General features: G+C 36.3%; 1 long non-coding RNA gene across 1 annotated transcript; it reads right to left on the bottom strand.

Annotated features, from left to right (window-relative positions):
- Positions 1–1,551: 1,551 nt before the first annotated feature.
- LOC106960800 (uncharacterized) lies at positions 1,552–13,429 on the bottom strand. Its single transcript, XR_001427652.1, has 3 exons — positions 13,269–13,429; positions 2,701–2,879; positions 1,552–1,783 (listed from the first exon to the last, which is right to left on the bottom strand). It is a non-coding gene; the product is annotated as an uncharacterized LOC106960800 (long non-coding RNA).
- Positions 13,430–15,957: the final 2,528 nt, after the last annotated feature.

Below are 15,957 nucleotides of genomic sequence, written 5' to 3'. Positions count from 1 at the left end.
AAATAAATATATTTTGTCAAACTTCTACCTTTGTTCAAACAGATTTGGTATGTATTTTGGGTATTTTTTTTTTCTATTTTACTTTGGTATTATGTTCTCTAATGGACCGGGGAGCTTCAGTTTCTGGGATTGCCTAGTTGCAGTTCCAGCTCCCACCACTAGGCGCCGACGTGAGTTCACAGCAGAAATGCCTGAGGCTTTTCAAGGTGGAGCTGCAGAACACCTGAACTCCTGTTTTCAATTTATGAGTTCATCGATATGTTGGTGCATATTAAATACTCTACTGAACAGAATGTTAGATGTGTAATATTTTATCCTTATTTTGTGGTGAAAGGACAAATTTCACACAAGTATCCAACAGTTTTCTTCAGTTAAAGCTGTTCCAAATCAACAGGTTCTTCTAATATTTTAGGCTCATTTTGAGCAATGGAGTTGTGTTTTATGTAGTTTATTGGGTCAAACGTTTTTGGTCTCCTTGTTATTGGAATGACCAATATTCCTAATGCCTGAGGAGATTTGATTAGGTGACTCAAAACATTTATCCCTTAGGGAAATAAAAAAAAAAATACAGATTTCTAAGGAAACCTTAATACATAACACTTAAAAAGCATGAATTAAAACACTGGACTAGAATAACAAAAGACATTTAGCAAACTCAAACCAAGACTTATTTGAAAGCCCAGAACGTGACGTCACACTCTTCATAACTCCGCCAACTTCGCCATGACGGACGTCAAAAAAAGAGAGAGAAAAAACAATACGATCCTTTAAAGCTAGTCTAAAAACAGGCGTCTGTAACCTAATATCGCTTTTATTTAGCTGATTTCGCAGTTAAAATGATCACAGGGTGCTGCGCGGTCGGCTGTACAAAACAGACAAACTAAACTTGTCATTTTATTTTAATATCTTTTAATGAGGAAAGACGCAGTGGCGATGGATAGCAGCCGTTAACCGTGATTGGCAGCCTTCAGTGTAACCGCGGATTTGCAGCAAACACTTTTTTATAAGGTAACAAGATTAACGTTCATATACTATATAAGTAAGTGTGATTAGAAAGATATCATCGCATTAGGGAGAAGATAACCATTAGTAACCATGGAGACAACGCCGCACCGTCATGTAGCCTAGCATGTTTGGTAAAACGCTAGTTAGCATCTCGTCTTTTGTATGTTTTTTATCCTGCTCCGGTTTAAGGGGAAGCGCTTTTTATGACATAGTGACATAAATCATGTGGTGTGAATTCAGGCAAAGTCGGTAATTTGATCAACACGTCACAACGTTTGTAAATATCACCGTCTATGAGCCTCAACCAGGTGTGCTACTCCCGCCCTTCACTTTCGATGTCCATCATGGCGCCTCCAATGATTTAGTGATGTAGCTGCAAAAGGTCAATAAGGCATTCTCCTTAATATGACAACCAAATTTAAATTGAATAAATATGTTTAAGATATTTAGAAGAAAGTGACAGATAAAAAGGATTAAAGAATATAAAGAACAAGAAAAGGATGAGCACCACTTCTCCTGAGCATTGACAGATAGGTATTCAGAAAGTGAAGTTCTTTGAGTTGATTTGTAAGACCCATACATCTAGGTGTGCTGTAATATGCTGAGAGCTTTGTGCTTTAATAGAGATGGAGGAACTGGATGATGCTGAAGCCTGGTTCAGATGTCCTAGGATGGAGCGGTACCCTGAGGGGTCCTGAGGTCAAAGTCAACCTGACTTCTTTGGTGCCAAAGAGTCTGTCTGGGATCAGCACCCTTCATTGAAGGCGCTTGTTTCAGCCTGTGGAGGAGAAAGTTTTACTCATACAGGTATCTTGATAGTTAACTGGCCTGCTTTGTAATACGAAAGATTTATCACAATGGATAAGTGTTAAGCAAAAGGGGCGATTTGAATCTGGTTTATTTCTTAATCTGAGCTTCTGCAGATATCAGCTTTTTGGTCTGTAAACCTGCAGGTGGAAATTACCATGTTTTTTTTGTTATAATCTGGTATCTCTGTATCTCTCATTTTAAAAGGTTAATGAAATGTTGTACATTGTCTCTATATAAATAGATTATAAACAGCATAAACGGTATTAAATCTATCCAGATGACAAACTGAATGCAAACTGTCTTCAGAGGCGGTCAAAAGGTGAACAGTTTTAAAAAGAAACGCTGAGACCATTAAGTAAATTAGAACACAAATTGTGCTTTAAATAGCAAAGAAAAATAACAATAAAAAAGAAGCATGAATGAAAATGAGCAAAAAGTAACAACACATTTTAGGCAGAAAAAGGGAGTAAATATCCACCAAAATTTTTTTTATTTAATAGCAATTTTCTTTAAAGAAAAACAACAACAAAAAAATTACATTTCTGAGACTGAAAAGTCAAAATTTTGCTATAAAAAACACAGAAACTCTCTAGAAAAAAACTTGAAAATGCATGAGATTGAAAAACTGTAAATTTTCTAGAAAACTACCCAGAAATTTTAAGATTAATATCAGACATTTTCTAGAAAAAACTGGAAATTCTGAGCTGCGAAAGTTAACTTCCGAAACTCAGAAATTTCCAAAACTGTCTGAGATTAAACTTGAAATTCCTGAGTCCTTTGACCTCAAGAAATAGGTCAAAGAGGAAAGGTATAAACAAGAAGAAAGGAAAAAAAACAGTGAAGTACAAGTATCTACACGTTATTCCAGCATTCAAATTTACGCACAGGAAATTGATGAGCTACATTTTATGACAGCTGAAGAAAATTTTCTGTGACCTCCACCCTGCTCTCTTCCTTGTTGTTGCTGCGGAGGTTCTGCTTCCTGACAGGTCGTGACCCGGCCTCAGGCTTCTTTCTGATTCTTGATCGTTTGACACACCTGCCTTCCTGCTGTAAGTCATCACCTGGTGTCAAAAAGAGGATGAGTAAAGATGAGAATTCACTGGAAAAGCACTAGTGCCTGATTGGCTGTTTTCAAGCTAAGAGGAAGTGATAGCAGGTGGAGTAATTTGCTTGTTGACTGGGATGAATTCCAGAGGAACTGGGCTGATGGAGGAACATCCAGTAAAACCTATCAACTTTAGTGTGTTTCTGTTTTACTCTAGAGTCCCTCCTTGCAGTTTATCACTGATTAGATGACCTTTTTTTGTCAGTTGCTCATATTTACACTAAATCTATTAACATTTCATATCATCCTTAATAAAAAAAAAAGGAGAGTTTGTTTTAACAAAAAAATTAGCAAAAATGGAGCAGAGAAAGAAATACAGACATGGACAGAATGAAAACAAACATAAAGCTGTTCTCTAAATAGAGAACATTATCTGGAATGTCCTCTTCAAAGCTCTAATCTTAGCTGTTCAAAAAAAAAAAGTACAGACTGCAGATTTGATGTTGCACAAACTGGAAGCAAAAGAAAGAAGGACTTTTTCCAACTGTTTAAAAATTTTAATAAACAATGACTTCAGGGCTCTGCAGCCTGCAAGTCTGGAGGTGCAAGTTACTCTTTGGTCCGTTCACAACGACTATTCATATGTTTGGCTTTCGATATAATAACAGCATGCAGTTCTGATATTCTTATCTGTTATTTAAAAAAAACACAGAAATAAAATGTTTCACTGCAAAAAACTAAATCTTACCAAGTATTTTTCGGTTAGTTTCAAGTGCAAATATCTTAGTAAACTTGAATAACACAAAACAAATTTACAATAACGTTTCAGTAAGAAATATGAGCTTGTTTTAAGGTAATAATTCTTTAATATTAACAGAAGAGTTCTAGTTATTAGTAGAATAATCAGGTAGATACAATCCTTTAAAAATGTTTTGTTCATCAATTTTAAGGATTTATTGCCTTGACGTTCTTTTATCTTGCTGAAAAGTTACTTGCAAATTTGTTTGGTCTTCTGATAATTGCACTAAAATTAGACCAAAATACTTGGTAAGATTTTGTGAATTTCCTGGAGTAGATGAGAAGTTGTCTTTTGTCAAAATTTAAATGAGTTGTTAGAGGTCAAAACTCCAGCCGTGACCTTGTTTTTTTTTGCATGATATTGGACATTTAACCAAATTCTAATAGCGTAACCACATTACCTTCAAACTTTTACTGAAGTCTTGAATAATCTCCTATATCTAAGCTTCTGATGTTCACTGTGGCTGCACTTTCTAAATGTTCCACTTGAATTCATGATGTAAAAACAGAGACATTTGCTTGCAGCCTGTACTTGGGCTTTTTTTTCACCCTGAAAATATTTTTGAAAACTGCTTAAATCATTAAAAAAGACCAAAGTTATTCTTTCCAGATGAGCTCAAAGAAAAAGAACTGACCTAAATTTCATCATCTCTCATTTTCATCACACCAATCAGTTTCTGATAACGGCCAAACCTTTGACCACATGTGCTGACAAATCAATTACAGTATCCATATGAGCGTGCGGCATAAACGAGGATCCATGTTGCACATGCGTCTGTTTCCGTCACGTTTTGGACCCGGTTTAAAAAGAATCTCAAACCTGGGCTTCATTTTCTTTTTGCAAAAACAAAATTTCTCCATTTGAATGAGAATAAGAATGCATAATTGGAAACAAAAAAGCTCTAACATGATTTGAAATAAAATAAATATTTTAATTCCTGCCTGACTTGAACCAAACACAGAAGCAAAAGCTAAACCAGCTGAACAAGCTGAGCAGCTATGACAGTTTGGCGCTTAGTTTATGTCTAGTTAAATTCCTGTTTTCACCTGTTTTGCATCTTTTTATTCCCGGATTTTTGATTTTGTCAAACCTCAAATATGCCATAACAGCGCTAGATGTTTAGCATACTGCACATTTAAAATTATTTATCTGGCACTGACTGGTTTCCACTCGAGGTCATATGACTGCAGCGGTGTCAAACTCATTTTGGTTTTGGGCCAAATCCAGATCATGAATGCTCTTAAAGGGCCGGTTGTACTAGAATGTATTGATAAAACCTGATCACAAACTGCTAAAATATCAATGAATCCTTAAAATTAAATAATATTATTGAACATTCTTTGTGTTTTTTTGGAATAAAATCTAAGTTTTTGTGATACTAATCTGGAAATATTTGCACTTATTTATGACGAGAAATGTGACTTCTTATTATTCTCTGTATAGGTCATGGATTATAATCTGACATCAATTAAAGCTGAGGTAGCTGTTTAGTACAAGTAAGACAGTTTTTGACAATTTTTGAGAAAAATCTGCAATAAACTCCCAATTATGTATTACACATTTGTTGATTTTGTGTGAATTTCCACAATAATTCTCAAGAAACTGGAGGGACAGAGATATAATTTGGCACTAAACAGATAAAAACTGCATTGATTTGATTGATAAATCAAGAGAGCCACATAAAAAGCTACGACGGACCAGATTTGACCCCCAGGGATCGAGTTTGACACGTTACTTCTGTATTACTCAAATAACTTGAAACACATTTGTGTTTCAGTGAAACAGTAAGTAAATTCTTCTCTGCGTAGTTGAACTTGTTTTTAAGTAAGAATCTTCGAATACATCCAAATAAAAAGATGACCTTTGTTTTTAGACTATTTATGACAAATACAACAAGACATGATATTCTCTGTACCGCAAAATCTCTTTTCAGCACCATTTTCAGACGAGTTCCCACCCTCTCTTTTCTCCCACTAATTAAAATAAATTAGGTCAGGATCATTAGCCACTCAGGAAATGATGCTGGCAGCAACAGTGATTCTGGTTGCTCAGTGAAATCTAAATATCTAACAATGCGTAGGAATGCTACGTTGATGCAGAAAAATATGCTCGGATGTTCTGAATCATCTAATAGTGGCTGTGCGAGTAACTGCAAAATTAATTCTTATGGGGCTTTCAGTAAAATGTTTTCCCCAAATTTGGTCAATTATCACAAAAAGCTGTTCAACAGCCGTTTGCTGCTAACTGCGGAGTTACACCAGCAGCAGTCTTGAAATTAAAACTTTTAGTTTAGACTGAGTGGGATATTGGTCTTGCATAGAGTGTATTTATTACATTTTACAGCAGAAAACAAAAAATGTGACATTGAAGATCCCAATTTGTGCATAAAACGTAGAAATAAGGCAGTTGTTTTTTTAAAATAGCCACATGGTATGAAACTGTTAGTTAGAAATTAGCAATTTCCAAATATCAATAACATTAAGTATCTCCTGCCACATATTTTGCCAGTGTCAGTTTTCCAAGAGCAGCAACTGCGGTACTCATGAGTCTCCATGGCAACCAGTTCAGTACTGGCTCAGGACATTAGCTTAGCATTCTTTATTTATAGCCGTGCACAAATTCAGTAGCTGCATCCTTCGAAGGCCAGATTCCTACGTCGATTACGTCACACCGAATTCAAAGACTCCTCCAAATGGGTACTTCTTTTCCCCATATTTGAAGGATGGGTCCGGTTTATCCTTCACAGCCCACCATATCCCATAATTCATTGCATGTGGGCGTCCAAGCGAAGTGGCAATGGCGGTGAAGAGCGGCAAATTATTTTTGCTACACTACACTAATAGTGACACCAGATAATTTTTACAACGTTTTTAGGCGAGAATGTAGCTGTGTAAGTCTCAGATATCTGCTTGGTTCATCAATACATCACCTAATTGCAATATTGCTGACATTTTCGGAGATGTGTGCTCCCGCTGCATTAACAGGCAGCTCCCCTCACCAGCCGCCCGCTGGCCAGACAGTCCAGGTTCGGACTCTCGGCACATTGTTATAAAAACTCCTGCTAGCTTTCCGTGATGAGTGGAAGTTAAATATCAATATTATTTACTCAGGTAATATCTAGTTGCAAAATGTTTGGTTTACTTAAGTATTTAGTTTATTCCTGAGCAAATCGGTTTGACTGATTAAAGTTAAGCCTTCAAACGTAGTAAGATTTATTAAACTGTAATGTCTTATCTGAGAGCTGGAGAGTATTAAATTTGTAAATGAATAATTTGAACATTTTAGAATCAAACTAACAGATTTCTTTTTTATTATGGAACAGCCATTATTACTGTTATACAACATACAGAAATAATACAGAAATCAGGAGGAATACATGACTAAAAAACAAACTTCGGCTTTGTTCTTTTTTTTTCCCGCTTTGCACTGTCATGGTTGCTAGGCAACATGAGTTATGCTAAAGCGGAGGCTAAGCAGCTAACTGAAGGCTATTCCTGTCTCAGCTTTTGTTTTCCAGTTGTTGCTTATTCACTGCCTTTGAACTTAATAGCCGAACAATTGGCTCGTAATTTTTTTTTTTTTTTTTGCCTTTGTTGGTCATATTTTTCTGGATCTGTTTCAGCTTTGGAAACAAATCTTTCCTTTTTGAGCAATTTTTTTCGTCTAGAGAGTGTGCTACAATACAACCAAAGAAGAACAAATAAAGCTCCTGAAGCCAAAAATAATCCTCCCAGTTTAAGAAACGCATTCCTAAATCTACATTCAAATTTGTTGCTGTTCTGTTGACCCAATTAAATGTAACTGGATAATATTGAAGTCAGATCAGAGAACATCAAAGGCAGGTTGATTGAGTTGAGGTTGTTTTAATAGATGTTAATGAAACTGCACTGGTCTGGATTCGCTCTAATTGATGCAGGAAGTTATTTGAATATTCGATTTCTTTCCTGGTTTTACTCTCCCAAAAGCCTCACATGTTTGGACGTCATAAAACAAATCATGTTTGGAAGTTTAAAGAGTTTAGTTTTTGTTCTCGCAGACATAACTCTAGGAAAACGTCAGAGTGGACGGCCTTTTGTGGCTCCACATTGCCAGAAACAAACAAACTGTATTGACTTTAGCGAGAAGAGCAACAGACATAGTCTACAACATTTTTGAGACCATAAAATAGAGTAGGTCACCGTCTGCGTCAACATTCTTGACATACCTTGGCGATGCACATAAATATTCCCTTCTAAACACCATGTCTTTTACTGCTTTGTCAAATTTATAAACTAAACGGCAGATAAAAAAAAATTGTTTTCAAATGTTGAGTTAATTTGTTGAGCAAAAAACCAAAATCTAAATCCACTTTTTCCTGTGGTTGAACGATGATTAAACTGTGATTAACCACATTTGTTATACAGTTGTGTTCAGTTTTGCCAGCCACACACAAAACTAATCTGTAAAAGCAACAATTCAACAACTATTGGTGGGTTTTAGATGATGTGGCAGATGGGGGTCAGGAAGTAAATGCAGCCCGTTGATCCAGCTTCAAAATGCCTAAAATCTGAGTCATGTATGGTTGCTACAGCTGTTCTAATACAAAAAAGATAAATGTCATTTTCGTGTTTTGAAGGGAGTTAATTTTAAAAACTTACCAAAAAAAGACAGGAAAAATCCATCACCAATCTACGACTAAAAATAGGAGGTGCAGAAAATGACAATGGCAGAGTTTAATAATAAATATCAAGCGATATTAAAAAATTTTTCTGTCAACTTTAACTCAAAAACACGACGAGCCGCTGAATGAACGACTGCCCAACGCCCAAACACTGCGCTGAAACTTTGATGTTCAGAGGTGTCGATGTTTTCCTGTTTTTCTCTTCACTTCGACTAGTTTTCTGTGCTGCCATTTTCCCCAAATTTCTAAGTTTTTTATTAATATATGTTAAAAAAGCACAAGGATGAGCAGAAGTGAATCAGTCCAGACTTGCTGAGCCAAATAAAGCAACACGATTAGATGAATGTTGTCAGTTGGTTGGAGTTGGGCGTGGATAGAATGTTGGCAGTGACACGCACAGTTAAAAATACATATAAAACCAGCGTCTTAATAAGAGTTATGTGTGCAGTGCTTGCAGGTACAGGCTCTTTGAAAACTCAGGGAAGCTTTTAAAGAGCTGAGGTGTAAGGTGAGATACCTTACACCTTCTGGTATCTCAGAAGGTGTAAGCTGAAAGATATTTAACGTGCTTCATTTATTCATTCTGTCTGAGCCTGCTGTCGTTAGCCATGCTCTGCTTTGATGGTTAATGCTTTGGCAGCAGCACCTGATCCTCCGTCTGAAGGGAACATTATGTTTTTAACCTGCAGCTGTTCAGATTATTTTGTGCTGTATTAGATATTTGTTTTCCTTACGTTACTTTTCTCACGTGTGAGATTTAGTGCACTATTATGAGTTTGTAATGAATTATCAGTGAACACCTGCATTCATTCACATAAATCCAAGCAAAGAAACCAGATTTATTCTGGTAATGTAGCACACAGTACTTTACGAAATTATTCACGCTCTTTATCAACTTTTTTCACATTTCAATTTAAGTGACAAATATAGTGTTTTCTTTGCGTTTCCTCGCAATACTTTTGGGTGCGTTCACACTGCAGCCTGAAGTGACTCAATTCCGATTTTTTGCCGGGGCCGTTCACACTGCCAGTAAATGCGACCTGTACGCGTTCTGCAGTGTGAACGGGCAAACGACCTGAAAGTGTCCCGCATGCGCAGTAGAGGGCGCAATAGCGTCAGCGTTCTCAGTGTTCTGCCAACCGCCATAAAAAGAAGAAGTGCTCAGTGGAGGCTAACGGTGGAGCTTAGCCTACATATTTGAAGTTGTTGTCTAACCGGAGCAGCATATTAACAACTTAATCCTCATATAGTCCGTCATGGTTGTTGTTTTTCTTCCCACTTGCGCATATCAGGACGCAGAACAGTGAGATTTGTTGAGAAACAGTGACGTTCAGTTCGGATGAATGCGACCTGGACGTTAGGTCGCATTTGAATCGGATACGTATCGGATATGGGTCACATTCGAAAAAGAATCCGACCTGTGCTGTTCACACTGCCATGAAAAGATCGGATACAGGTCGCATTACGTCAAAAAAATCAGAATTGGGTCACTTCAGGCTGCAGTGTGGACGCACCCATTGATTTATGTATACTGTCACAAATGTCAATTTGAAATTTCAAATATATAAACATTTAAAGCGCCTGAGTAAAAACATGTTTATATATTCTTAACTCTTTGGTGCAAAAACAGATTAAAGATCGATTTATTCACCAAATGTTTGTTTGTGTAAGGTTGACCATTCGTAGCCATTCGGACTACCAATACAAACAAAACAATCAAAAACTCAGATATAGCTTTAGTATCCCATGAAAATAACTCAGTAATAGTTTGTATGTTTCTTTCCATCTTACAGAAAGTTTGTTTACATCTTAGAAAGAGATGGAAACCCCATGTTTGGTCTATTGTGCTTTTGCACTTTGCACATAGGCTTGTGGTGCATTTATATCCTAAAGAAAAAAATATAAACCTTCAGATTTCTCACAAATGAGATGGAAAAACCTATCAAAAACCTTATTATTGTAGAAAGTATAGTGGCCACCATAAGACAGACTTAAAGTTCATGTGGCATGGACTAATCAGTACATTATTGCGATAGAACGCAAAAGAACAATTTTTTTTTACCATGTCCCCAAAGGGGGGTTTGTAAAAACTAACATACAGAGAGGGAATAGGAAAAAAACATGATGGATCGGTAATAAAGGTGTTTGTGGATGGATAAACGATGTTTTGATGCATGTTTTGTTGGCAGAACCAACAAAAATATGGAGGCTACGCATGCTAACAAACCTTCACAGAGATGCTTTGTTTAAATCTTTGTAATGTTTTTTCAGTTGGTTGAGCATCTTGTTATGTTTGTTCATGTGAAGATTCACTGATAAATTAGCAGTTACCTGCTCTGGAGCTCAGTGACTTTACAAAAGGCTTATAAGAGGCCCGGTTTTTTAGGCCGAGAACCCCCTTTCAGAGGGTTTGGTCTCCGAACGACAAATCCTTTGTTTACTAAATCTGTCTGACAAAGCAGATGTTAGCATTTCTGTCACGCAGACATTCATTTCAGTGTTTATTCAAAGCCTTTTCGTTTGCAGGTCCATGTTTGACGTTTTATCCCCTGGCTTTAGCGTAAAATACCCGGTTGAAGCAGACTGCCTCTTCCAAAATGTGTTGTTTTTAGTCTCTATGAGAATTATTCAGATACAAAAAGGTAGATTCTGCCTTTTGTAAAACATTTTATGGAGCTAATCTTTAATACGTCTGTGTCTCTGAGTGAACACTGAAAGTCAAACAGAAGCATTTGTGCTGGCTAACAACCAGGCTTACAGAAAACGATTCATTTGCCTCCCATTCAGTTTAAGCTGCAGTTCTCAGCAGCTTCTGATCCACCTGAATCAAATTAATGCTTCATTAGGCCTCTGCAGAGCTTTATATCAAAAACCAAGCAACTAATTAAGCCTTTCAGGTGCCTTTTAACAGAAATGCATTTATAATCTGCGTTGTAGTGGCTCTCAAAAACCGGGCAGATGACTTCTGGTTTGGGTTTTTAATAACCAGTGATTGGAAATAGAAAGTATGGGCTTGATTTTGATCTTTAGATTCAGATTAGTTTTGTTTGTTTTGAACCATTTGTCTTTTTCTTGATTACAGAAAACGACGCGACTTTTTCAAGTTTGTTGAGGTTCAGCACTGACTGTTTGGTTTTTAAAGTTTTGCTTTTAGTAACTCGATGGATTTGATGAAATGTCAAATGTTTTTAGACTGAATAAATATTTAAGATTTAATGTTTTATTAAAGGTTCTACTTGACATGTCTTTATGTTATTAATCAAAGCTCTGGAAGTACTTAATTTTGTGATATTTAACCTTTCTTCATCTCTTTTGTCTTCTTACGGCTTGGTGATAAATCAAATTTTGGTTTCGAAAATTTTATTAAGGTATTAGAGTTTCTGTATCAAAATAATCATTCTCAAAGTGACTGCTATTTCATCTGACTTTCCCCACTATGGAGAGTAAAGGATATTTTTATTCTGTTTTATTTATTTATTGGTAATTTATTTATCTTTTTGATTTACCTTATATTTTAAAATAAACTATTTCTGTATACTTAAACCAAAATGTTTGATCATTTACATATTGTTTAACTTTTAAGCAGTTCAAACTCAAACCTGTCTGACTCAGGAAAACCCTTTTGGTAAATATAACAACTTCAGATTTTTATACTGGGCTGCAAAAATGCACAATTCTTATTTGGGGGGATTTTGGCAAATTCTTCCTGCATAAGCTTCTTACGCCACCTGCACACAGCGCTTATTCTGTCTGGGGTACACACTGAAATTTCCTTTGTGTACTTTGAGAAGTGTACTTTTGTGTATTTTATCTATTAGCCCACATGTGTCAAACATAAAAAGCTATGGCGGGCCATATTTGGCCCACGGGCCTCGAGTTTGACACATGTAGTTTAGAGGAAAGGTTATCTTCTGATAACACAGATAAATGCAAAATAATTGTTTTTGTAAAGAAAAGTGCAAGTTTAGTTAGTTTCATTTTCTGTCATTGGCTTAAACTGAATCTTGACACCTGTAAATATGTTCTTCCTGATTCCTTTTATTCACAAAAATATCTGACATGAGCTGCTGTGAGATTCTCACAGTTTAACTTTCGCTAAGAATACCACAAATGGCATTTATTCAAAAAAAGTAAGGCAAAGATGCCTCACAGGATTTAATTACTTAGTTATTGGCTGTTTGAGTAGTAAAGCTGTCTGGCCGGTTAACCACGCTGCAATTAGCTGCAATTTTAAAACCATAATTTTAACCTGGAGAGTGAAAGGTGGCTCTGGCTTGTTTTCTTCCCTGCTATCCAAGTTTTTTTTTTTTTTTGCTAGAATAACTGCAAAACAGCCAAAGTTTCTATCCCCTGAAAGAGGGAAAGTAAATTAAAATTCTTGCAGTCAGATGAAAAACTTCTTGTTGCTCTCGATAGAGGCAGACAGTATGCAGAAATTGTACTCAAATAAGAGCAGCACTACTTCCACAGATTTTTACTCTATTAAAATTAAAAAGTACTATTTGGCAAAAAGTTTGCACTTAATTTTTCCTCATTTTGTTTTCCTACCGTGTTGCAGCTCTGGCCTTTGTCCAACACACATTTCTTCTATTGACCCTTTGCAACTACGTCACTTAATCATTCAGGCGCCATGATGGACGTCGGACGTGAGGATCGGGAGTATTGAATAGAGCGACTGAAATTGTTTTCCAAAGTTGTTTTTGCCAGTTTATTCATGGCTTCTACTTGTTCAAGTCGAGTTAATTTGTCTGTAAGCGTAACACACCTGGTTGGGGCTCATAGACGGAGAAATTTGCAAAAGTTGGACATAGCTAGCTTAGAAACTGACCCATATCTCGTCCCTCCTGACGTGTTAGGGTACCATTTGTTTACCATTTGCTATAATGCAATATATGATATTTCTAATCACACTTACTTATGCAATAAATGACCGTTAATCTTCTTACCCTGTAAAAAGTGTTTGCTGCAAATCCGTGGTTACACCGAGGGCTGCCAGTCATTGTGATTAACAGCTGCTCTCCATCACCGCTGCGTCTTTTAAAAGTCATAAGATGAAATGACAAGTTTAGCTTTCCCTTGTCTGTTTGTGCGACTGACCGTGCATTTCTAAAGTGAAATCAACTAAATTAAAGCAATATTACATTACCACATGTGTGTTTTTGACAGGCTTTACAGGAGCGTATTGGTTGTTTTGACGTCCGTCATGGCGGAGCGGGAAGAGTTTCAAAGAGAGCGACGTCGTGTGCAAAGGGTCAGTACTAATAAAGTTACCTTGACAGAGTGGATCAAACATTTACATTCCAGAGTTTCTGGTTCTGCATCCCTTCCAGTGGAGACGTTTTCTCAACAGTTTTAATGTGTTTTTCCTTTTTGTTTGATTCTTTTTTATTTATTTATCTAACCAGTAAAACTCACATTGGGATAACACTTTGTTCCAGACCGACAGTACAGGTTAAGAGAGGGCGAGAAACAGCACAACAATCAAATCACATATTAAAAAAAACAGTTTCCACCTAAATTAACATTTACAGCCAGATGCTTATTCCTCAGAATAATTAAAAACACTTGGAAATTTCTGAGGTTTTATAGTTTAAAATTTACTAGATAAAACCTGATGAATTTGGGGATTAATCTTTGAGTTTTTCTAGAAAAAATCATTGCAAATGTCTGACCTTGAAAAGTCAGAGAAAAATAATTTCTTTAAGAAAAAACAATTTTCTTAAGAAAAAAGTGAAAAATTATTCATACATTTAAATCCTTTAAAAGTGTGTGAAGGACAATGTATTCTTATTATTTAGGTCACTTGCTAGGCTCAGAGGAGTTTGAAGAAAAAATTACAGAAACGTTTTGAGGTTCTGTTCTTCATCGTTTGAACGCTTCATCAACAATCGGAAAAAATGTGCTTCCTGGAACATCTCGTCAAACTACGCAACCCAGTAAACACACCATAAATGTTACAATATTTTAGACAAAATATTCCCGGGAAACGATTTTTAAATTCCTCCGTTGTCAGAGTTGAACCTAACCAGGCCTGTGTTGATGGGGTAACCGAGCAGCACGGCTGCAGAACAACAACCAACAAACAAAGCCATTTCAGGGTCATGAACCCAGAAGGAAAGGAACTAAAGTCCAAGGAAGAGGGCAAAGATGTTGACATATAGACAGAAAACTCCTGTTTCTGCTTGAACTAATTAAAACTCTACAGTACAACAGAGTTTAAAGCAGCTCTGACATCCATTTGAGAGATAAATAGTGGAAGCTACGTCACTCACATGGACACTGTCTTGCAATGCTTCAAAGCTGGAGTAGTTTTTTCCACTTCTAGAGTTACAGACATGCCATACACTTTCTAAAGATCAATATTTTGGCTGCTTTTTAAGGTATTGTAGGTGTAAACACACCATAAGGCATTCACATCTAAACAAACATTAGATCAGAGTGTCAAACTCATTTTCAGTTTGGTCCAAATCCAGATCATGAATGCTCTTAAAGGGCCGGTTGTGCCAGAATGTATTGATAAAACTTGTTCACAAACTGATAAAGTATCACTGAATTCTTAAAATTAAATGTTATTTAACATCTTTTCAGTCCCTCCATGACTTTATGATTCTTTTGTGATTTATTTGCAATACATTAGTACAATTTGTGGTACTAATGTGGAAATATTTGCAATATTTGCTCTTATTTATGACGGTAAATGTGACTTTTTATTACTCGCTGTATAGATCATGGATTATAATCTGACATCAGTTAAGGCTGAGGTAACTGCTTAGTACAAGTAAAATTTTTGACAATTTTTCAGTAATAAACTCCCAGTTATGTATTGGCACAAAAAAGTGCAGGGATTTTCACAATATTTCTCAAGAAACTGGAGGGACTGATTGACATAATTTGGCAGTAAACGGATAAAAACTGCATTGATTTGATTGATAACATCATATTTAAGCACATTTAGTGTTTAGTCTACAATCTAGAGAGCCGCATAGAAAGCTATGACGGGACTTGAGTTTGTCACATGTGCTTTAGAATATGACGGCAAAATCTCATTTTAAAAATTTTAATTCACACACGTAGGGAAATATTTCAATCCTTCATTTCATGTCATTTAATGAAAACCCAAAATTCAGAACATTTGGACCTTCTTTTGCTTGAACCTCTCAGCCAATAGAATGCAAGTGCTGTATTGGGTGCGTTTGTTTCCTTCTAGTGGGTGTGCCTTCTGTCGATTGTAGCAACAATTGATATCCATCTATCCTCCCTCTCCCTTACTCGTCTGTTTACTGAGATGCAGTGAATTTCCACTAAAATGAAAATGTGTGCTCTTGAATTATATAACTCCCCCATAAAAATGGGGTTGAATCTACGGAAACTCTGTCCTTGCTTAAATCGCTGTGCACCAACAATATCTTTAATAACAATGAAGCAAAGCATAACACCTGTGGCCCAGCTGTTCAGCTACAGCATGCTTCAAAGCATCTTTTTTTAATTTATTATCTTAGAGATTTTTAATGAAACTATTTTATAGTAAACCTGCTATTTTGAGAAGCGTTTTTGGACTGAACCCTTGTGCATATTGTGAATAATGAATAGGTACAGCGCATGCAGCATAATCATAACTTTATGTGTAACTGGATG

This window comes from Poecilia latipinna, unplaced genomic scaffold, assembly GCF_001443285.1.
Source record: "Poecilia latipinna isolate Pla-1442-1.1 unplaced genomic scaffold, P_latipinna-1.0 Scaffold55, whole genome shotgun sequence".
Classification (NCBI taxonomy): domain Eukaryota; kingdom Metazoa; phylum Chordata; class Actinopteri; order Cyprinodontiformes; family Poeciliidae; genus Poecilia; species Poecilia latipinna.
This window is presented reverse-complemented; position numbering and strand designations above follow the sequence as displayed.